The sequence below is a fragment of the Saccopteryx leptura genome, chromosome 3, assembly GCF_036850995.1.
Source record: "Saccopteryx leptura isolate mSacLep1 chromosome 3, mSacLep1_pri_phased_curated, whole genome shotgun sequence".
In the NCBI taxonomy this organism is placed as follows: Eukaryota; Metazoa; Chordata; class Mammalia; order Chiroptera; family Emballonuridae; genus Saccopteryx; species Saccopteryx leptura.
The window spans coordinates 258,546,890-258,560,371 of record NC_089505.1 but is presented as its reverse complement, the minus strand read 5'-3'; positions in this window follow the sequence as shown (position 1 = coordinate 258,560,371).

Genomic DNA, 13,482 nt, shown 5'->3' with positions numbered 1-13,482 from the left:
TGATTACGTCTCAGTATGTGTAGGTAATGGGGCATTAACACCAACCCACAGAAACTGCTCTGCTTTATGAATTAGGATCTTTTATAAAATGAAAATCAAGCCACATATTATATATATTTTTTCTTCCTGTGCTCAAAGATGAAACAGTTTATAGATGCTAAATTCTTTTTTAGTACTAAATCTCAATGCATCATTCAAATATCCTTTGAGCTGAGCACAAGACATGTACATCATGAAAACATATAATCACTGCACAGTCGATCCTTTGTGAAGGTTTTGAAAACAGCATCTGAAAGAGCAATCGTGGGTCTTTATCTGATGATGTGCACTTGGTGATTATGATAGAGCCAATTCTGGCCATAGTCCTCCTAGAACTTTTCAGTGGTCCTAGAAATTAATTAAATTGCACTTTCTGGCCCCTTTACTGATGGGATATTTCCATCTGTCCAAGGCAGGAGACATTTGTGGATTTTTAATATATGACACACAAATAAACATACTTTTAAAAGATCACAACTTTACAGTTGCTAATTTCATCTTCCTCTAGGCTTTTAGGGGTTGATGAAACTAAATTCCAGAGCCTGATGTAATCTGTATTACTACTATTCATTTACTACAAACGTTTGCAAATGTGCGATTCAACCACAGTAAACCAATCAAAAGCGACTTCTTTGCTATCATTGTGACTCATAGTTAACAATGCGGAGAACTGTTTTCTCTACCTTTTTCTTCACGAATATAAAACAAAAATTTTAGAAAATTTGTTGATAGTCTCTGGAATTTGGAAAACTTAGTCTAGAGGATAGAGGACTGCACATTCTTTTCTGTTTTCCCATTTGAGATCTGGGATGATCTGAAGCCATTTACTTCTTTTTTAAAAAAAATTTTCTTTTTATTACATCTTCCCATCCTGGAAACTGAGGATAAAAAACACCAGATCTATAAGGTAAAAATCTTACATTCCCCAGTTCGGGGCACATAAGGTTTTCCTGATCAGCTCTTTCATGTGAGCCTAACGCGCATTTATGCAACGCGGCAGCCCCAGTGACTCCATGTGCCCTCTCCCAGATCCGAAGGCCTCGAGATTTTTTTTTTGATCTGTGAAGTAACAGATATCCAAAAGCATGTGTTACTTGAAACATAAAGCAGAACATGAAACATTTGCATCTCATCACCATTTTATGAAGATTGCCTTAGAGATTCAAAAGGTATAAGAATTGTTAGCAGATAAGTGGTTCATGTAACCTAACCCTCTATCTCTGCAAACTAATATTAATGGCATTAAAATAAATAAAATAATATAGTTCATTTAACGTCTCTTCATTCAAAGAAAAGAATTGTGTGTGTGTGTGTGTGTTGTAGATAATTCAGAGATAACATGCCTCATTACTTACACCCTAAATTCCAAAATCTATTTCTCAATTTAGAATGCAATTTCTGAGTGCCTTACATGGGTTCAGTTGTATGCTTATATTTTAGGCACATGTGTTTTTAAATAAAGATTAATTCTTCTTTAAATGAAGATTAGAACAATTTTACTGAATAAAAATGTTAAAACAGTTAAATAGTAAAATATATTAGAATATAACATGCAACTCACAGCCAGCTTTTCCAGGTGTATGATAGCCAACACACTAGTGGAAATAGTTGGAAAGCCTACAATATACTGAGTTTCAAAAAAAGGTCACAATTTAATTCTCAATCTTGTGCATCCTATATTAACATTGGGGAGAGAAGAGCAAAGGTATGGAGGTGAGAGAACAAACAAGTAGTGGTTTAGGGGGGCGCGTTCAACTGTCACTGTAATGAGCTGGTGTCAGGCTAGAATCTGCCAACTCTTTATTCCCCCTTCAGACAAACCAATGGCAGCAGCAAGACCAGCGATGCCAAGAACAGGGAAAGGGTGTGATGAACCTCTCCCCCACCCTGGGCGCTTCTGTGCCCTTACATACAAAGGGGGACACCCGAACACTTGTGAAGGGGGGAGAATTAAACCAAAACTTCTCTTTTGTATTCCCTTTAATCAAAGGGTTTCTTTACCTTTTGAGAATCAAACAACTTCTGTTTACCTTTCTAGCTTCATGTCTCATCTCTGACTCCTTTGTCATCTTATGCCCAGTCACATTAACATAATTTCAGTCCCAAATATATGCAATGCTGATATACTGGTCCCTCTGCCTTGGGATGTGCCCTGAACATTTGAGGGCCTGATTAACTGCTACTCTAGAGCAGTGGTCCCCAACCCCCGGGCCACGGACCAGTACCGGTCCGTGGGCCATTTGGTACCGGTCCGCAGAGAAAGAATAAATAACTTACGTTATTTTTGTTTTATGTATATTTAAGTGTGAATGTTCTATTTTTTAAAAAATGACCAGATTCCCTCTGTTACATCTGTCTAAGACTCACTCTTGACACTTGTCTCAGTCACGTGATACATTTATCTGCCCCACCCTAAAGGCCGGTCTGTGAAAATATTTCCTGACATTAAACCAGTCCATGGCCCAAAACAGGTTGGGGACCACTGCTCTAGATGATGCCTTTAATGTGGCTTCTTCACTGGCCTCTGTGCCTGGGTTATTTGCTCCCCAACCATGCACCCCCATTTTAACCTACATTGACCATTTCAAACATTTCTTACCTTTCTTTAGGAAAATTAAATAAATTAGCACATGGTAAACACTTTGACTAATATTTAGCATGTCATACTCAAGAAATATTAGCCATTATTGTTCTCTCACTGTCTCCTGAATTCTCTAATTCCTCCATATTCTCCCTTTTCAATATCTGATCCAGTTTCTGTCTTGTTCACCAAAGCAACCTGTAATCTAGTACTGTTAGTCACATAGCATGTGACAATGGAACATGGTTGAAAGAGAAAGTATTTTAGTTATTACACATATTCATTGGTATTTAGGTTTAATAATTTCTTCTCTCTCCTACAAGACTTCCCATAAAAATTTCAGACAATTTTCTGCCTCCCTAAAATATTTTTTTAAATGAAGGAGGACTATAAGAAAAAACGTGTTGCAAAAAAAAAATTACTATACAGCCTAGTATCATAAATAATGGATAGTTTGGATTTTGTGGGGCCTATCATAGAGGGTGTGTGTGTGTGTGTGTATGTGTGTGATTTTTTAAAAAATCACAATTTTGAATATATTGTTTAGGTCTGATTTCCTGTTTCTGTTTTAGGAAAAGGAGCATCATACTTTAAGAACATATTTAGGTCTATAATTTAAATAGAACACTATTAGTTTTCCTTCAGAATTTGTGTTTGAGTTTTCTTTTTGCCCTGGCTGGTTGGCTCAGTGGTGGAGCATCGGCTCTGTGTGTGGAGATCCCGGGTTCGATTCCCAGCCAGGACACACAGGACAAGCGCCCATCTGCTTCTCCACCCTTTCTCTCTGTTTCTCTCTTCCCCTACTGCAGCCATGGCTCCATGGAAGCAAAGTTGGCCCGGATGCTGAGGTTGTCTCCATGGCCTCTGCCTCAGGTGCTAGAATGGCTCCAATTGCAGCAGAGCAACGCCCAAGAGGGGCCGAGCATTGCCCCCTGGTGCGCATGCGGGAGTCTGTCTGTCTGCCTCAAACCCTCCCCCCCCCACCCCCCACCGCTTCTCACTTTGGAAAAATTAAAAAAATAAAATAAACAGGTTTTTTTTAAAGGCTTTTGTGTGAATCCCAGAGATAAAAAATAATAACTACTTCATGGAATTCTCAAGAGGGTAGGGTAGGCTGAACTGGCCCCCCTGAAGATATCTATGTCACATTCCTGGAAGCTGTGAATATTATCTTATTTGGACAAAAGGTCTTTTTAGATGTCATTAATTTAAGGATCTTAAAATGAAATAATTCTAGGTTACCCAGTTAGATTGGGCTTAAATCCAATACAAGTGGCCTTGTAAGAGAAAGGCAATTGATGATTTGAGACTAACAGAAAGGACAAAGACACAGACACACAGAGATGGCCATGTGAAAATGGAGGCAGAGATTGGAATGATGCAGCCACGAGCCAAGGAACACCTAGAGCCATCAGCTAGAAAGGATAAAGAAGCATTTACCCTAGAGCCTCTGGAGGAAGTGCAGTCCTTCCAACACTTTACTTTTTATTATTTATTATTATTATTATTATTATTATTTGGAAACATTTAAGTTCTACTCTCTAGGCAAAATTAAATTATACTCAACTATATCAACTACAGTCACCATGTTATAGATGACAGTCTCAGACCCTATTCATCTTATAGCTGACCAATATATCCTTTAACTAATGTCTCCTTACTCCCCTCACTCTAACCTGTTTTCTATTCTCTGTTTCTAAGTTTGACCTTTTTTCAGATTCTACATATAAGCAATACAATGCAGTATTTGTCTTTCTCTATTCAGCTTATTTCACTTGGCACAATGCCTTCTAGTTTCATCTACATTGTTGTGAAAGATAGGATGTCCTCCTTTTTAGGCTGAATGATATTCCGTGTGTGTGTGTGTGTGTGTGTGTGTGTGTGTGTGTGTGTGTCTGTGTATCACATTTCTTTATCCATTTGTCTGTCCATGGACATTCAGATTTCAGACGCCTGGCCTCCAGAGCTGTGAGAGGATAAATTTGTTATGGTAGCCAAAGGTCTAATAAAATGACACATGTAGAGCATGCCAACAGTTCCTGGAATAGTCTCATTCATGTACTCCCTCCATCATGCATTCAACAAATATAAATATCTATCATGTCCTGTTCTAACTACTAAGAATATGGGGGTGAAAAGGGAATTAGATCTGAGGAAATTATACTTCTTATATAATAATTTTACATAACATTCTGTGACAGGGTGAGTTTCCTTGTCATTGAGTCTCCAGCTCTGCTTCGTGTTGCTATGAAAAGGCTTTCCTTGTTCTGGTGAAACACACGCGCAAACATACACACACATATTGTAGTTCTCATTTCCACTCATATCAATTCTATAGCTCCTCCTCCTCACATCCTTGACAACCCCCACTTCCAGTGCAATCTCAAATCTGTCTGCATGGAGAACAAACTCTGAAGCTGTAGCAGATACATACCAGCTACTACACATTGCAAAGCATTTGTAGTATTTGTCTCAATAGAAAAAAGCAAGCTAACCTTCATTCTGATTTTGCCCAATTCTTCCACATTCTGGAACATCATTTGTAAACTGGATAATGGTATTTGGTATTTGGCCCTTGTTCACATTTGTCATATTTCTTTGTTCTTTACTTCTCTAGAGCATGTAAATGTCTCATTTTTTGTGGGAAAGAGCAGAGGTTTTAGTGATTTTATGATGAGAACACCCTTGTGGTCAGATACTGACTCTAATGATATTAAACCCATGATATTCAACCCTTGGGAGGAAGGTTATTTTCTTGATGGATACTTTTCTCCTTAAATTTGGTTACATCAGAGAATAGAAAACAAACTTTGTTACATTATAGCACCTGCAACTTGAGCATGAAACCTTGCCCTAAATAGCATTAAAATTGTGATAACCTATAATATCCATATCATATTTCCCTCTGTCACTAGAATATATGCGTCCTGATTTTTTGCTTTCTAAACAAATTCTTTATGTTTATAAAGTAAATTTTTCATCACCAGTTTCTTCAATATTTTGTAAAGATCCTAGAAGAGACATTTCTTCCAGGGAGTGAGTGTTATGACAGCATTACAAACAGCCAAATATATCCAGATTAATATAAATGTCTTGCATGTGACAGTTTGTCCCCCTAAAAGTGATTCTTTAATAAGATTGAACAGTTTACCTGAGAAAAGCACTTGACAGAGACAGAAACTGTGTCACTTGTTCAAAGCAGGCACTCAGACAAATATTTTCACCTGGCTCTTGCTCAATGCCTAACTTTAAGCTACACATCATTCACGTTTTTATCCATTACACGTTAAGCATTGCTATTGTAACCAATCTGAGCAAACCGTAAAGCTTAAAACGGTGTGTTCTGTTCCATCTAGCAGACAGTTGATTAGACGGGCTTCAAGCGAGTGGAGAAATGGATTAATTGGGTTCAGGAAGAAAAAGGGGAACCAGAAGAAAAGTAATGATATCAACTACCAGGTGATGCTAGGTTGGGTAGTTCTGTTGTTTTCTAAATCTTGGAATCAGGCCAGGGTCACTGATTCTAATTAGCAACAGACCAGCTCCTTATCCCACACAGGTCCCGTGGAGCTGAAGAAAATGAACCTGGTTTGCCAAGTCAGAGCTTGCATTTAATTTGGGGAGGGAAATGGGGAGAGAACACTTGGCCAAATCCTCCTGCTGGGCTCTCTCTTGAGCACCAAACAGCCAGAGGAGGATAAAGAATGGGTGGAAATAAAAAACAATGGAGGAGGGTGGATAAATTATGAAGATAGACAAAGCTGTGGGTAAAAGGTGGCAGAAAAAAGGAAGAAGGAGGTAGGGAATGTCAGATAACCCAAAGTGATAAAATCAAAGGCAGCTTTTCAAAGCACATCAGTTCATTCTATCTCATTTTCTTATGCTTCTGACTTTCATAGCAACCTAAAGTTCATTTAATCGCTATATATCTTCTGAGCACTTCCAATGAATGGACCAGGCACTGCATGAACAACTTTGCTTACATCATTTTGTAAGCAAATCCTTGCAGCAACCCCATGTGTTTGGCTCTTTTGCATGTAAAAATTCTGAAATTTAGAAAAAAAAAAAAAGTAAGTTCCACCTCTAGTTTGTGGCAAAGTCACAATTCAATTCCAGGTTTGTCTGATTCCAAAGCTCACGGACTTTTCACTATACCAATAGGTAAAAATAGTAAGACAGTGTCTCATTAACTCCTGCAAGGAGGAATTTTTAAAATCAATACTTTAATTTTAATAGAAAGGCCAGTGCTGGAACAATGTATCGCTTTAGGAAAAAAATCCCACCGAGATGAAGGTCCAGAAAAAGATGCTGCTCCCTGTGTTAATATTTCTTGTGAAACTTCCAACAAGGGAAACTGAGAACTGTTTCTTGAAACCTCCATGTGATGGAGCACCTGGAAATAGGAACTTTTATTATGAGTGGCCATGAAAAACTGACACATAAAATGGAAAATAAGTGTATAAAATGTATACATGGTGCTAAATTAGGCATTGCACATCACATCCTAGCTAGCAAGCACATTTTTCTAATAAACACTTGCAGGAAGAAAAATAAAAACTGAGAAAATAATGGGTTGAGTTTTATTTTTCTATAGTATCTCCCCTAATGACTAGTTGCTCTAGTCTACTTCAGGATATGAGGTTTTCATGCAGAATTTGAAAACCCACACTTTGGGAAAGATTTGTCCCACAATGGACATGACATTTTGAAATATAGGGTGAATAGGTATTGATACGATAAAAGTTATAAAACCTCTCACTTCACAGTATCTAATTACAGAAACTGAGATTCTCACAAGGAAGCTCAAATCCTCACTTGATTAGACAGTTTAGAAACCTGAATTTATAAAAAATCCATAGATAATTGACTGGAAGCAGAGTATAATAAAGCATGGAAAGCAAAATTTATTTTGTGTCTATTTTCTTAAATTCCATATTTGCTTGGAATTCCCTATGTATTTCAGTGACTATGTAATTTTTTTCCTCAGCCTTTTTAAAACACATGCCTTTTGATGTGCCCAACTGTATTAATTCCAGCTCTAAATCCTCAACATTCATGACTACCATCTCTTACCATTGAGTACATGCTCCCAAAAATCCGTGATATCTGGGAGTTTGAATTTTCATTTCAAAATGAAATGTGAGCACTGAGACATTACAACATTTTTACCTTTGGAGACTGAATTATAAAGGAATATACCTTGTATCACTGTTGTACCCAATAGCCTCTGTTTCCCCTCCAAATCTTTTCCTCTGTTCTGCATCCTAACTCTGTCCTCCTTGGATCAACTAACTAGGACTTAAAAATAAAATCATTGATTGATTCTAGAGAGAGAGAGAGAGGAAGACAGATAGAGAGAGAAACATGAATTTGTTTTTCACCCATTTACACATTTACACATTCATTGGTTGATTCTTGTATGTGCTTTGACAAGGGATTGAATCTTCAACCTGGGTGTAATCAGGATGCCATTCTAACCATCTAAGCTACCTGGTCAGGGCCTACAGGGGTTCTCTTGAACTTAGTTTCTGATGCAGTGGGGCAATGAGAGGCACCACGGGGAACTGAGAGTGGGAGGAGGGCAGGTTTTGAGCTGTGTAGTCCCTGCTCCCTCCACAGGAGCTGTGTTGGCAGTGGCTCCCGTCCTGAAGCCCCTGTCCAATGGTGTATTAGTTTCCTAGAGCTGCCATAACAAATTACTGCAAACTGGAAGGCTTACAACAACAGAAATTTATTCTCTTACAGCTCTGGAGGCCAGAATTCCAATCAAGGTGTCAGCAGGCCATGCTCCCTCTGAAAACTCTAGGGAAAAATTTGTTTTTTAGCTTCTTCCAGCTTCTGGTGGCTTGAGGCATTCCTTGGCCTGGGGCTGTGTAGAATCCAATCTCTTCCCATAGGCCTCTTCTCTTCTCCTCTCTGACTGTGACTTCTCTTCTGATAAGGACACTTACCATTGGATTTGGAGCCCACCTGGACAATCCCGAATGTTCCCGTCTTGGGATCTTTCATTACATCTGTGAAGACTTTTTCTAAGTAAGGTCACATTCACAAGTTGTGGGTGGGTATACCTTTGAGGGACAATCTTTCAACCTACTGCAAATGGCTATAGCTCTGCAGGGCCCTAGTCACTGTTCTCTCCTCTTCTTCTTCAGGCTCCCCCAGTTCCTAGGACCTCCATGATGCACCATTCACAGGCAAGTCGCTTGACCAAGACATAAAAAGAATCCCTAAATTAAACTTGTTTACATAATCCTTTTAAATGGACTTGGAGTCTAAGATAGTTATATAAATTATATATTATGCCATTAAACATGTTAAAAAAACTGAACATGACCTTATCAGCCAAGATGCTGACATGAACTCTCAATTTCAGCTATAGACCCACCCACCCTCAATGGATTACATCTTCCCTGAATCATCCGGCAGACTTTACCACTGAAAACTTGAGAATACACTTGTATAAAAAAAGCAACAGAGGCAGAGGAACTAATTCTCTGTGCCATGGACAGCTAGATTTTCTAATTTTGACATTCTGTAGAAAGAAAGGCATAATCTTTATAATAAAGGTCTCCCCACCCCCAACAAAAACACAACAAACTTCCATACACATATTTACATATGTTTTTAAAATTTTCCCAAATAACAGTACAATTCAGTGAACCAAACTATAGTAAAACTAATGATTTGACACCAGGTAAAGCAATCACCTAACTTACTAAAACATACTGGCTTTTAAAAATTTTTAAATTTCTTTGATATTGTGGAAATAGCAACCTACATTCATTTCTGATGTTTAAACATTTATTCTCTCTCTCGCTGCTGGTCCAGTTCTATCTGAACACATTCAAAACACAACTTTATTTGCCGGATTAAAGAGAATTCTGGCAAGATATTTCAGAGGTTGATATTTTTAAATACCCATTTTCTCTTGTGTAGAGTAATTGTGTTCGACGTGATGATTTGATCTCGTAGGCTGCTTTCAGGAGTGTCCTGGAATTTACATAAATTGGCAGGAAGATCTCAGTCACTCCATCATGTCAACACCATGATGTCACAAGGAATCCTAGCGTCCTGAAGGTTCTCATTCAATAAAGCAAAGTTGTTTAACTTTCCAACTAAATTTGCAAAGTGTTCAGTGTCAGAATTAAATCCTGTTCATGAAATCTGTCTCCTGCTGATAAAGGAAAAAAAAAAATCTAGTCTGAAAATTCCCTGTAGCCACTGCCTCAGCAAGTTCAAATCAAACATCCGATCTCACCAGTACAAAAACAAGCAAATGCACAGAAACAGGTCTTATTGCTACTCCAAGACTTCCCCCGTTCTACAGGGTATTTAACTCTATCAGATTTCATTTGCTTCATAGGTCCGTACATGCCTCTTCCTGCCAGGTGTGTGTACCTAGAGAAACTAGACACACGTAATCTATTTAAACGGGGTTGTTAATGGAAGTTTATGTCATCATTCATTCGTTCGTTCATTCATTCATGCCAAGTCTCCCAAGTGGGCCATTTATATCTCCAACAATAATGCTTACTATTTTCTAAGCAAACTTCAAATATAAGATAATCTTTTAAAAATACCTAAAGTGAATCTTCCCTTTATGGTGCTCATGTAACAATTTAAGGGAAGTAGTGAAAGAAAAATGATATTTAGCAAATGAAAGAAATGCATATACAAATGTGCATACATGCATATACATATGCATATGTGAGATGTGTGTGTATATATTTAGAATTACCGCTTAAAAGGCGTTTGCCAAAATTCAGGACTTCGTATAAAAAAATAGCTCCATGTCTGTATCAGTTAGTTTCTTTTGGAAACTTTAAAAAAATATAATATTTTTTGATGGCTTTACCCTGTGCTGCCCAGCTACATTAAGATAACAGCAAACTACATTCTTACGGCTGTCATAACATTTAGCTTGGTGCTGCTTGCAATGTGAGTAATCTATTAAGATATATAAGGTGCAAAATGCTACCTTTGTGTCTTGGAGTTCCAGCTATCAGCTGTAGCAACCTAGTGCAATTACTGCCAGTGTGGGGCCTGGCTGCTCCCCACTACAGACCTCATAGGCCAGAGAGTTTGCAGCAGTGACCCCTGGCAGCCTCGGCCACCGCCGCTGGGGCCGCCCAGAGCTCCTTCTCCTGGTTTCTGTTCCCTCGACTCTCTCCCCTCTCCTCTTTCATGCCTGTCATCAATCTTACTAAAATGACAGCAGACAGATGTTAGCCTTTGCAAAGATCAAATGAAATCTATGGCTTTGGGGCTGTTCACCAAGGAGCAGATCAGTCTATAGCTAATACAGGCACACACACCGGTGACAACCCACCTAGAATCCACTTGCCAGCCATCACAAGGGTCTCTCTGCAAACACAGGCCACTCAGAAATGGATTTTGACAAAATTTAATCCTTCAGAGAACTTTCATGGTGGACTTTTCAGAATTTCTTGCGAGAGTATGCCTGTGTCTAATGGCACCTGAGTTTGAAAACAATTACTAATGTTCAAGTTAGAGAAGACAGTATTTATTTGGGCCACAAGCCCACAAATTTAACCCCTTCTTTTAAATTGGACTGTACCAATTCCCTCCCCCCGCCTGCCCTTGAGTTTTCATATTTCTTTTACAGAGCAAACATTACTCCATAGCATAACTAGGCTGAATGTCCCCTTGTCTCATGCAATTTCTTAACATCAATGTACAGGACTATTTATCCCCAATAGAAATGTTTACTTAATCTGGAAAATGTCAGGCCATATGGTGTACATTGTAGGAATTTCATCCATCCTTTTTAACTCTTTCTGAAAGTCTTTTCTTCCCCCTGCTGCCCATTTGCTGTGCACCAGGCAGGAATGATTAAAGGGGATGAAAATCAGAAGACAGAAGCCAGGATGGGAAGGAAGCAGGAAGGAGCACAGATGGGGCATGGAAGAGGCATCTTTCCTTGCTGAATGTGACATCTTGTAAACCAAAGGCAAAAGAGGTCTCAGAATTAAGGCAACCTCTGTGTAAAGTTAAAGTTAGAGCAAATCCCCCTCCCCAAAAAAGCAAACCACATCAACAGTGACCTAAAGATGAATATGATGCATTATTAGTAATAACATCCCCACAGGCTACCTGAAATTCAGAAACCAAATTCCCTTTAGGCTCTTATTTCGCTCATCACCTCCTAGAAATAATGAAGTCTTAACTGCATGAAGAAAAGAGCAACCAACCCTCCGGTACTTTGAGCTGAAGCAAATGTTTCTGTAATGTATCTTTCCACAGTATCTTAGTAAAAGATAGATAGCTATTTAAAATAAGCGATATCAAGGAAGAATAAACTATTATGTTTGTGCCAATGCTTATTCATGGTTTTATAACAAGACATATCTGTTTTCTTCATATAAATCTTGACTCTATATTTAGAGTTTGCAAACAATGATTCTAGTTTTTGGCTGCCTGCCACTTCTGATAGAAAGCTGGGTTAGCCATACTACATTACTATAACATTAAAAAAAATCCCCAAAATTTTATGTGCAGAACTTCTGAACAGGCGAGAGAAAACAGACAGTGCTCAGATGTGTACAGAGAAGAAAGGAGGGCGAAGGGTTACACACTTCAGTTAGGGACTGGAACTGATACGACCTTTCTTGTCATTCTTCTTAAATTAAGGATATCTACCAGGGCTACAGAAACCAAGTAGGGACTATCATTTCAGATCTCCTCTGGCCTTCATGTCACCTCTAATCAAAATATTACACTCTGTCTTAGCCACTCAGTTAATTCTTAAACAACGGTTGAGCAACCATCAAACATTCAGAAAGTAGCGCCAGTTTTTAATGTTATCAACAGCAGCATCAAGTAACCTGATATATTTCAGAACTTCATGTTCCTTGAAGAAAAATTTTTGTCTCCTATCTCTCTTTTTTTTAAAAAATAACTAATACTGCTAAACATGCTTAATGGGCACCAGAAAATCATCATTAGCTTAATTATTTTTTTCTTGGACTTAGGAAAAGAGAAAAAGCAAGCAATAACTTCTAGGACAGGCAAATCCCACGGACTTTATAATCTAGTATTTTGGAGGTGTGGAATTAGCTCAGGAGAATTCATTCATTCGATTACAGTATGTTCACACATCCTACCATTTCCAAGCACTCTGCTGAGTAGTGAGGATACAGTACAGACAGGTCTTGTATTCATATGGGAAAGGCAATCAAGTCAACAGGTCTTTAGCGTGCAGATGTGATAGATAGCACATGGAGCTCTGTGATCTCGATGATTAAGAAAACCTAACTGCCTTTGGGTGTCCAAGATATGGAAGGTGTGCCTGTGTCATGGCACATGAGTTTGAAAACAATTACTAATGTTCAAGTTAGAGAAGACAGTATTTATTTGGGCCACAAACCCACAATTTTAACCTCTTCTTTCAAAAATTGGACTGTTCCAAGTTCCCCACCCCCACCACCTGCCCTTGAGTTTTCATATTTCTTTTACAGAGCAAACATTACTCCATAGCGTAACTAGGCTGAATGTCCCTTTGTCTCATGCAATTTCTTAACATCAATGTACAGGACTATTTATCCCCAATAGAAATGTCAATCCTGAGTTCCCTTAAAGAAAACAAGGGCAGTTGTGGCTATCCAGGACAGGGACAGAGACAGAGGCTTGACAGAGCAGATGAATAGATGGGTGTGGACACAGGGTGTAAAGCCTGGTGTGGGCGTGGGGTGGTAGCAGAAGAAGGCAGGGGAGTAGACTCTTAAAGCCTGCAGAGTCTGGGGCTGCCAGGGTACTGTGGCCTGGACAGAATGACTCCTACAGCTGTGAGGCTGCCACCAAAGCTCCATGTGGGAGAATTCGGATGGAAAGGATAAGGAAAC